The sequence below is a fragment of the Myotis daubentonii genome, chromosome 13 (genome assembly GCF_963259705.1).
Source record: "Myotis daubentonii chromosome 13, mMyoDau2.1, whole genome shotgun sequence".
Classification (NCBI taxonomy): domain Eukaryota; kingdom Metazoa; phylum Chordata; class Mammalia; order Chiroptera; family Vespertilionidae; genus Myotis; species Myotis daubentonii.
In genome coordinates, this window is record NC_081852.1 from 10,914,279 (window position 1) to 10,925,893 (window position 11,615).

An 11,615-nucleotide genomic window follows, 5' to 3' on the forward strand; every position below is an offset into this window, starting at 1 on the left:
GGGTTGTAGCTCTAAGAACCTTACCAGGTTCTCATGGAGGATATCTGAGGGAGGTCTTGCAGTGCTGGCAGGGGACCATTGTGAAATATACCCACGATCTTCTTCATAACAAATACCTCCTCTCCAGAGGTACAGATTTTGCCAGGGCCTATCACACCTGGGAGGAACATATTTCCCCCACTCCAGTCTCCTCTAGCTTTCCTGTCTCACCTAAAACATAGTGAACAGAAGTCAGGACTTCAAGGGAGTAGCCTGGAAATGCTGCAGCTGGGGAAGGTGGGATGGGAAGAAAGCTATATTGCTGGAGAAATACTTGTGAAGGTAACAGCACTGAGTCACAGGCCCACTGAAATATTGAGATTTAATAAGAATATTAAAGACCCCCCTCCCCCACTTTACAACCACACCAAGAGGGTTTCAGTATAATAACAGCAATTACTGCTGAGAGAGCTGCAAGACACACACTTTCTCTGTGGAGGAGAACTTAGGGAAGACTAAAGTCAAGAGGGGAGACCAAAACAAGGGGGAAGCCTCTGGCACCTACAGCTACAGCAAACATTCAGTATAGCCTGACTCCTACCAGTGACCATAAATCTCCACACAAAAGGTAAAATAGAGTGGTTTTTATTACCAGCATGTCTATCTTCCAACATGAAATTACAAGCCACACTAAAAGGCAAAACAAAGCACACTTTGAAGAGAAATACCATCCTTAGAAGCGAACTCAAATATGACACAGATTTTGGGATTACCAGGCAGGGAATTGAAAATAGCTGTGGTTAATATGGGACGGGCTCTAATATAAAAGGTAGACAATATGCAAGAACAGATGAGTAGTGTAAGCAGAGAGTATGAGACTCCAGGAAAGAATCAAAAGGCAATGCTAGAGGACAAAAGCACTGTGATGGAAATGAAGGACGCCTGGATGGGCTCATCAGCAGACTAGAATCTGTCAGAGAATGAGTAGTGAGCTTGAAAACAGGTGTTACTCCCCTACTCCCTAAACTGAAATGTGAAGAGAAGAGAGCATGAAAACAACAACAAACAAACAGAAAAACAGAATAAAATGCCCAAGAACTGAGGGACGATATCAAGAGACATGGCATATGCATATAATTGGAACAGAAGGAGAAGAAACAGTAAACGGAACAGAAAAAATATTTGAGTAATGGCTGAGAATGTTTCATTTTTTTAAAAAATGACAGACCACACAACACAGATCCAGGAAGCTCAGAGAACACCAAACAGTTTAAATGACCAAACAAACAAATAAATAAACAAGAACCAACTCTCATCCAGCCATATTATATTCAAACTGTAAATAAGGAAAGACAGAGAGAAAATCTTGAAAGAAATTGGTGGTGTAACTGCACAAAAACCTGATTTTTTAAAATCTGGCCTTTTCTTTTGTTCTCCCTCCCCCCCTTTTGATTTAAGCTGGCCTCACCCAACACCCTGATTCACCCCCTCCCTCTCCCTTGCTTAATCATTAAGTCCTCAGGATAATGAGGCTCTGAGTCATAGGCCCACTGAAATATTGAGGTTTAATAAGAATATTAAAGACCCCCCCCCGCCCCCGCCCCTGCCCCAGCATCCAGCAGTTGTAGGAACAAGGTCTTGGGTCTATTGACAACAGAAACAGAGTTTTCAATCAAACTAAAGATAACATTTTGGCCTCAGTTGTATTTTAGCTCTAGACCCTGGAAAGTGGAATGATCCCACTGAGCGAATCCTTTTGAATTAGACAGAACAACTCCATGACTGAAGTCAGGACCAGATGCAATGACCAATTGCCTCCTACCCTAGCATCAACCAATCAGTATAGACCAACTTCTTTAGTCACCATGATTAATGATTTGTTTCCCTGGATAATCCACCCCCTGGAAGCTATTGGGGAGCTAGGTCTTTGGGCATTAGTTGTGACTCTGGGCATGGTGCCATCTCCTTCAATAATTTATCCTTACATTCTTTGCTGCAAACTCCTGTTTGTCTCAGGGGCTTTGGTGAGTGCAGGCAAACAGATCCCTTCAGTCCAGGAACAGTGGGGTGGGCAGTGGTGGTGGGAAATCACCTACTTACAGAGAAACGAGGATAAGAATTATACTGGAATTTTAATCAGAAACGAAGCAAACAAGAATACTAGTAGAGTGAAATGAAATATTTAAGGTGTTAATCAAAAAATCTCTATAATTTTTTAAAAGATTTTTTATTGATTTTTCAGAGAGAGAGAGCGAGAGAGAGAAAGACAAACATTGATGCGAAAGTGAAACATTGATCAGGCCCACTTGTTCCTTGACCAGGAAATGAACTGGCAACCTTTTGGTGCATGGGACGATGCCCAACCAACTGAGCCACACCAGGGCTCTAAGCTAGAATTCCATAATTAGTAAAATGTTCTTTCAGAAGTGGAGGAGAAATAAAGACTTTCTCAGAATAATAAAAATTGAGGAAACTCATCACCATCAAGCTGGCCCTGCAAGAAATGGAAATGATATAGGTCAGAAAGTTGGACCTACATAAAGAAAGAAAGAACATTTGCAAAGAAATAAATGAAGATAAAATAAAATAATTTATTTTCTTCTTTTTAATTTGTCTAAAAGATGACTGTTGAGGCAATGATAGTGCCACATGTCGAGTGGATAGTTGGAATGAATGACAGCATTGTCTCAAGGGGCCAGAGAGGGAAATTGGGAATACTTTGTTATCAGATACAAAGAGGCATGGTGTTATTTGAGAGTAGATGTAGATTAGTTAAATATGTTTATTGAATACTTTAGGGCAACCAAGAAATTTAAAAAGAAGAATAATTGATACACAGGAGAGAAAATAAAATTGAATCACACGAAATTCCAATTAACACCACAGAAAGCAGGAAAAGAAGGACACAAAAGAAACAAGGAACAAATGAAACCAATAGGTGACAATAACAAAGATAGTAGATATTAATACAAATAGTCACTTTATTTTATTTTTTGATGTTATCAATCCAATTTATTGATTATGTCCTTAGTGAGGTGGAGGGAGGAAGAGCCACATCCTCCCACTGCAGACCCTTTGATCATCTTGACAGCTTCTGCTCTCCCTGGTCCCCTCAGCTCTGCCTTGGTTTCCCTCCTGAGAAGGGGAATGTTCTGCTGCCCTATGTGCCCTGAAACCTACACCCTGGAAATCCTCAGGGCGTTTCTCAGCTTCCCCCAAGGCACAGCCAGGGACAGAGAGATGCACATCAAGAAAGCAGGGTGAGCTGGAGCAGGGGTAGGACAGACCAAAGTCCTTTAGAAGAGGAAGGAACCACACTGTGGAGGGAAAATAGAGGACCCAGGGCAGTCGTTCAGGCCCCGCAGGGGACACTGACTGTAGGACAGCAGGTGAGTGGGAACGGGTGGGAGCACACCACAGGCCCCTCGCCTGCCTCAGCCACTGAGAAAAGACGCTTGGAGGCCTTGTTCATTTCCTCCAAGAAGATGAAGGTGATGGTGTGGGAGCCCAAGTGGGCACAGTGCGGTGCAAAGCCCGCCCACAGGCCGAGGAAGCCCTCTAGTGAAGACCTTCACCAGCACATCCAGCCTGTTTCTGTATTCTGGCTTCCTGTCAATCATTCACATGTTCTAGATCTTGACAGTGTCCACGGGCATGGTGGCAGCAGTAGTGACCAGGCCACTGATCATGCTGGCACAGAAGTGGCACAGGGTGTTGTCAGAGAAGTAGCCCGAGACCAGTCAGAACTGCTTGGATTGGGAGTAAGAGGCGAGCTGGCTGACAATGGCAGCCCGAGGCCCTGGTAGGGATGCAGCCCCTCCATAGTGTGGGGACCCCCCTCTCCCAGGGTGATTCACATCAGGGCATTAAGCACGCTTTTGTAGCCAGGGCTCCGGTCAGCTGGAAGCCAGCCACTGGCGAACATGCGGGTAAGAGTTACCTTGGTGGTGTTCCCACCGGTTGCACCTGCAGTCATGCCGGTCGGGGCCTTCAGCAGAAAGCCAGGGGTGCGCCATCAGCCCCAGCACAGATGCCAAGGCCAGTGTGGTGGGAGTGGCCTGGTGCAGGCGGCCAGCTGACAGCCGGTGTAAATGCCCCCTCAGCCCTCCGCCTTCAGGAAGCTGGTGAGGCCATGGGAGCTGGTTTTGTACTCTCTCGTCTTGGCTCTTTCCCCGCTCAGCTGCATCCGGTTCTTCACCAGGTCCAGGGGTTGCACAAAAATTGTAGCTCCCATCCCGCCAGGCCCGCAAACAGGAACCTGACAGACTTAGGGGGGTATGGGGTTTTCATCCATCCTCTCCCCTGGGACTTGCTGTTGCTGCCATCACTGCTTGATGGCCCTCGACACCCCCAAATAATCACTTTAAATTTAGATGGACTCAATACATGAATCAAACGACAGATGGAGAGTGTATTTTAACAAAAGACCCAATTGTGTGTTGTCCATAAGTAATCCACTTTACATACAAAGACTCAACCTAAAGATGGAAAGATGGAGACTTATGTTGGAAGACTCTTGGGAACATGTTTGCAGGTGTGGGGGGGTAGTACACATGTTAGGAGGTCAGGACTCTCTAAAAGTCTTGTCAGGGGTGGCTATGCGCAGGCACCAAAGGGTGATGTATGCTCACAGAGCTGCCTTCCCTTTCAGCAGGAGGCTTCCTGGTGTTGCTAAAGCAGAGGCTCTGCAGGTGTGGGCCCTGGGCCAGCAGCGTCAGCATCGCCTGGGAACTTGTTAGAGATGCGGATTCTTGGGCTCCAACCTGGACCTCCTAAAACAGAAGCTCTGGGGGTGGGGTCCAGCTGTCTGCGTTCAACAAGCCTTCCAGGTGTTTCTGAGACATACACAGGTCTGAGAACCTTTGCTGTGTAGAGCAGCGGTTCTCAACCTGGGTCGCGACCCCTTTGGCAGTCGAACGACCCTTTCACAGGGGTCACCTAAGACCATCCTGCATATCAGATATTTACATTACGATTCATAACAGTAGCAACATTACAGTTATGAAGTAGCAACGAAAATAATTTTATGGTTGGGTCACAACATGAGGAACTGTATTTAAAGGGCCAGAAGGTTGAGAACCACTGGTGTAGAGGATGTTTATGTGAGTTTGGTCTGGATCACATTCTGGGTGTTTTAAAGACTAGGTACTCATTCTCAGACCTATGTCCCCTTGTACGGCTGACTGTGTAGGGCTGCATTTATTTCTCTAGTCCAACTACTTCCTAGGGGCTGGGCGTGTCACTGTAAATCTATTAAGTCTCACTTGGCAGGTATCACCTGGGGACTCACGTAGGATGCAGGATCTTTGGCCCCAACCCCGATGTACTGAGTCAGAATCTGCATTTTAACATGATCTCCTGGGGATGTTTAGTGAAAATTAATTGAGCAATTGGGTAAAGAAAGTACTCACTAAGGAGAACAAGCATTTAAAATTGAGTACAATAAATAAAAATCCCCATTTTGCTTTTTATCAAGTAGGTTCTAGACTGGGGCAGGACCACCTGGTCAGATCTGGAGGGACGATGGTGCCTCGTGGGAAAGGAAGCCACCTAAAAGGAGAAGGAATCCTGGAGAAGTCTCCAACTAGCCAGAGCCAATGGGAAGCGGTTGTAGGACTTAGAACTGTTTGCAATTCCAGTTTGTCCCAAGTCCTTACTCTTTGGATTTCACAGATGCCAGAGTCCCTTGGAGAGCATGTGTGCAGTACATAAAATCTGACAGCGCTGTGTCTCTAAGACACTAAGGATGAGCGAACCAGCTTGGACGCTCCCGAAACAGAGCATAAGACAGAGGGAGAGGGACCACTGTGCAGTGTTGACATCCTGGGTCCCAGGAGTTCCGCTGCCCTGTGAGAGGACGCCTGGCAGGATATAACAGTAGCACCCACATGGGGCAGGAGTGTTCATAAATATACCCGTGACTCCATGAAAAACTCAGAGTGTCCTGTCGGGCATAGCCCAGTGGGAAATGAGTGATTTCTGCTAACCTCACCCTATTAACGCCCATAGGCTGTGAAGGGCTGGGCAAAGTCCGATTACTTTTCAAGAATACGTTTGGGTCCTCTCTGATTCTGATCATTTCTTCAACTAGCCCTTCGATTAGCCTGTGGGAACATCCAGAACTCCTATGAGAGAAAACCTAGGCAGCAATATTATGTAGGATAGCTTTCTTTGCTCTGTGATTTGGTCTGTTTCTCTGTTTGATTTTCTTTATCTGTGGGAATATGAATTTCATTAATATCTCCTTGTAATGGGTAATGTGGGCCGGCATATTTGTTAAGTTCTTTGTGCCATCGAGGCTTTATCCTCCTAGAACAATAGACTTTGAAATTAGTCGAGCTCTGAACTACCCAGGTTCTCAGCTTTTATCTCATACTTTACATGTTTCCCCTAAGAACACTGTATTTGCTTTCCAGGGCTTTGGTTGTGTGCTTTATTTCCTCTATGGAAAGACTCAGGTAAAGTTTAAATTACAGCTAATTGATAGAGGCCAAGGAAGAAGATAGAAAATTTAATTAGTTTCCCTGCAAAGTAATGTGTGTTAATCTGACTTTCCACACTAGAGACTAACATATCTTAACTTAAGGTGCACACGAAATGTTCTGTTTAAATATACAGAGAGGGAGTCATTCTCCCAGCTTAGTTTCTGTCTAGACAGAGAAGAGAATTAAATCCCTTTTAAATTATAAAATGGTTCTGTGATTAGAGACATGGCTGTCTCCCAAGGCACTCACAAAACTTTCATTGACAGTTCCCACCTGTTCACACTGGATTAGGTAGGAGGCCTGGAGCAGATGCTGTTGGTGTCCCAGGCCACGTGCCCTCAGCCCGCCTCTGCTTCCAGCTGCAGTGTGGTGGGAGCTCTCCTGCAGACCCCCTCTCGGCTCAGATGCTCATGGGTCTCAGCTCTGGCCTCAGGGATTTCTCCAGCATGCAAGGCGCTGGCTCAGCCCACATGCTCCGGCCCAGAAGTGTGAGGGAATTGGTGCCCTACAGTAACCAGCACCATTGCGAGCAGGAGTTGGTGGGTAAAAGCCCCAACCCTAAGCCTGTGACCACAACGCTGCTTCATGGCTGCATGGCTCCCCTGGCAGGACAGCCTTAGTCACGCACAGCAGTCATCAGCTTGATTAAGCACCTGTTGTTGGGCCTGCTTCCTTCCCTGTCTCTCCTTCTCTCTCGGGCTTCCTGGAATCGCCTCCCAAATAAACTACTTGAGCGCATGTCTTTGTCTTTGTTCCTGCTTTTGGGTAACTCAGTATTAGAATTGCTAATTCATTTGGAGGGTTCTGTAGGCTGATCTGTAGCATAAGCTTACAGTTGACTAGCACTTGTCCATGACCATTCATTCGACAATGGCTTTGAGAGCCTGTGGTGTGCTGTGCGAGGCCAGGGTTTCAGCTATGGAACAAACAGAATGTCTGCCCGCGTGACCATTCCACACGCTTCTTTAAAACCCACAACCATGTGAGTTAGATGTTATTTGTATCCCCATTTAATGTGATAGGGGATTCTCAATTCTTTGGAGGATATAAACATAAAACAGTTAAATCTTTCTAAATACTGTTATATTTTCTCCGTGGATAGGTGTGGCCCCAGGTTTCTTCCCAGTTTTATGCATTTTCAGCCACGATTAGACAAATTCATTCCAGTTTTATGAATCCCATGCATTTTAAAACGTCAACCTTGTAATCAATTCTACGGTTTTCTCATCTCTCCTGCTGCACGTCGGCATCACCGCAGAGCGTTACAAATCCCACCACTTAGACGCTGGGGCCAGAGGCGCTGATGCCACTGGGTCGGGGTGGGGCCAGGTTTCAAAGTCTCCGGGGGATTCTGATGTGCAGCTGGGCCTGAGCGGGGAGAGTGAGGAACAGCCTGCTCTCTTCCATCCTCCACTGTTCCCTCTCCTCTGCTTGCAATTTGGTGCTGGAGCCCATTTCTACTGGTCACCACCATCGGTCCTGCTTGTTGTCCACGGGCTCAGAGAGGACAGGCAGCAGCCGCAGGCTCACTGGTGGCCAGAGGAGCTCTGAGACTTTGCTGCACTGTTGCCTGACCTTTGCCTGTGGCCTCCAGTTTCTCCAACAAGCCCGAGGGCTCTAACCTCATGTGGTCTGAGGGCAAACAGTTAAATCTTTCTAAATACTGTTAAATTGTCAAGTCAATTCTCTGCAGCTCTTGGGGCCATTCCTGCCCATCTGCCCAGCTATTCTCCCAGCAGTCCCAGTGGCCAGGCAGACACCACAGCACTTCATGTGGGTCCCCTCCCCCCCTTCCTGCGTACCGTACCTCTCACCCGTGTGCTGTACCTCTCACCTGCACACGCGATGGGGTCTCTTGGGCCTCTTTCCCTGCTTCAGGAAATGGAGCTGGAAGTGCCTCCTCCCCTACAGTGGGTTTAGGAAGCAGATGTCTCTCCACGAGAATTTTTTTACTGTTCAGGGTGGGAGAGGGCGTGTTGGTGATTGTGAAAGGGCAGTGGTAGTCAAGATGTGCCCCCATAAACCCTGAAATGGTCCCTGCTGGCACGTTTTGAATGTGCTGCTCAGGGTACTTGGCCCCTTTTGATCTTGGCCATGGGCTTTGGTAACCAATTCTAGGAAAACAAGAACCTCCCACAAAGTCCCTCACTCCATCCTGTTACACCCAGGCGAGGCACAGAGAGCAGAAGGGGCAGGTCCAGGTTGAGGTTACTGTCAAGGTCATGCTCTGAGTAGCAGACCTGAAACCTGAGCCCAGCTTCTCTCCCTGCCCCTCACATGGGTGTGGTGGTCCCAGGGGTAAGTGAGTGGGAGGGGAAGCTGCTGTTCTTTCTTGAAGTACTAACTTTTGAGGGAAAGTGACTATTTTTACACTTTTTGCTTGTGGTGGTTTCTCTGAGTTTCATGATCTGTGTGGGTTAACCTCGATCCTTTTTACTTATTTCTGCTTTTATGATAAGAAAGTTCCAGAAGCCAGAATTTGTAGTATGCAATTTGGCACCTCCTCCAGGGCTGGGAAATGCCAACTCATGTGCCCTTCTCCTGTTCTTGGGAGGACTTAAAAAAACCCTGCTATGAAATATGTGTGAGGGGTGTGTGGGGCAAGTAGTTTGCGGTAGATGCTGCTGGTGGAGGAGGTCACCGAGAGAAGGCGACCACGGTTGGCCTGAGCACAGGACCAGAGCAATGCTCCTGGGAGGCCCTCCCTTGACCTTGCAAGGTGCATTCCGAGTGCCTTCCCTAAGTTGGAAGCCGCCACAAGGATGCAGTCGTGAGGGAGTAAGGTGTTGTCCTGACCCTCTGGACTGTGTACATGACTGGCCCCCATTAGGGCCTGTGTCAAAACTTTAAGATTCTGGCGAGCAACTTGTCTTGCGAAGGCAAGGCTCATACGTCAGTTCCCTTGCATACAACCTGCCAGCTACCGAACTCGAGTGGCCTGCCTCTTACCTCTCCTTGCCCTCCCCATTTCAGATTTCACCCAGGAGACTCCCAGGGTAGGGAACTAACAACTGGTGAGCCACCCAGGAGATGGAAGAAAGGGGTCTTGGGAAAAGGGATATGAAAGATAAATCCCGGCGTGACCTCTATATCGCCTCCTGAGTACAGAATGCCCCATAAATGCCAGCTGGTCACTGCACTTGTTTGAGGAAGGGAAATGAACAGCTGCGCAGTGGGCTGGCCTCTACTGTGGGCAGTTTGGTTGGACATGGATGCCCAACTAAAGGCTGAAGTTCAAGTTAGGAAATTGGAAGAAGAGCTGAGGTTGAAAAAGAGCATTTGGTTGTTCACTACTCTGCTACCTTCAGGGCTGACAGACGAGATGGGAGAACAGGGTAAGTTGGAGACTTCAGCATGCCATCGTGCGAAGTTAGAAGATACAAGGCCTGGGAGCTTATGACAAAGCCTCTTTCTTTGGTGTCTCTTTGCCTTGTGTCTATGGGGTCGTTTCAGATTTCACCTGAGGAAGTCCCAGGGTTATGAACCAGCATATACAGAGATTAGACTGAACAAGAGATGTCAGGGGCAAGGAGAGTCCTTTACAGTGAAGTTTGCTTTTGAAGAGTTTCTGATATTAATTCATACCACATGTAATGTATATGTCATATGTACCTTTGCAGTTGAGAAAGGGAAGATGGAGAAGAGAGAGGGCAGACACAATATTCTTAAACTCATTTAATCAGCTTAAAAATATGTGGTCTTCTTAGAGGGGAGGGGCAAATTTTCCCACTTATTCTGTTTTGCCTGGATTGGGAATGGCAAATATCTTTTAATTCCCCAGTCAGCTATGTGAGGCAGTGGCTGCCTGGAGAGCTGTGAGAAGGATTCTCAGGCCATAAGCAGGTATAACAGGAAGGTAATTAATCCCTATCAGTTTAATTATCAAAACCAGTCATGGGTTTTGGAGGGGAGAACAGTTGCACTTCTGAGCTGTGTTTGCCATCCGTGGTCCAATGTCATGTTAATTCGTTGCACTCACTAGCTAGGCAACCTGAAAGACCTCCGGATTTTTTAACTTACCAGGTGTTATTATTCAGGTTCTCGGTTGCAAACTATGGGAACTTAATCAGAAAACAAAATGTATTGTAGGATATTAGGTAGCTCACTGACTTTCCAGGAAGACTGGAGAACCTAGCTTAGAAAATGGACAGCAACCAACGTAAGCTGGGCAGGCCCGCTGGTACTGCTGGGTGCTCGCCTGCCTCCAGCACCAACACTGCTCAGGACAGCCCTGAAATACTCTTGCATTTAAAAAAGTTTTTTTTTTTAAAAAAAACTTATTATGAAAAATGTCAAGCATTCAAGAGAGTATAATGAATTTCCATGCATCCATTTCCAGTCTCCCTGATTATTACAGCTCTAATTGCCTTATTGAGTCTATCCCCCACTCACATTTATTATTATTGCTGGAGAATTTTGAAGCAACCCAAAATGTCATAAGTAACTTTTAAATATTTTTTTTTCACAATTGACTTAAAAAATGTACCCACAACACTATTGTTCTAACTTGAGATGCCATCTTTCCTATAAGCTAAATATTTGCAGGATTCTAGTTGTTAGTCAGTTCTTTTTGATTCATCATCACAAGCCTATGCTCTTGGAGCCAGGGAGCTGGGGGAGGCACTGCCTGTCCCTTTGGTGATGGGAGAAGAGCCACACCTTCCTACTATTTTGGAATTACCTCCACATTAGAAGGGTGTACACAGCCTGGGCAGACAAAGTGGTAGATGAGGCATCATAGGGATTGGGACGTGCTCATACTACCATCAGATGAGTAGCTGCTTGTCAAAATTGCCATTTTGATTTCCTAATTTCCTTTGACTTATAGTGTAGCATTTTTCTATAACTTCAGGAAAATACTTCGATAGTCATTAAGCTTTGATTTAAAGTGATACAGTTTCCACCTGGATGGAAGGCTATTTTCTTCTTGGGAGGTTTATTAGCAATTACATATGTAAATCTATGCACACTTTCTCTTGATACATTCTCTTGGGAAAAATTACACCAAGAAATTATTAATGTACATGAAAACAACAGTTAAATTTCCCAGAGGATGACTGAGACATTGAATATTTTTACATATTTTAAGCCATCCACCAATATCACTTGAGGGTGAGAAAATAATGTTAAAATGATAATTTGCTCTGTTGC

At 46.1% G+C, this 11,615-nt stretch overlaps 1 pseudogene; it reads right to left on the minus strand.

Annotated features, from left to right (window-relative positions):
- Window positions 1–3,331: 3,331 nt before the first annotated feature.
- On the minus strand, window positions 3,332–4,304 carry LOC132214596 (mitochondrial 2-oxoglutarate/malate carrier protein-like; annotated as a pseudogene).
- Window positions 4,305–11,615: the final 7,311 nt, after the last annotated feature.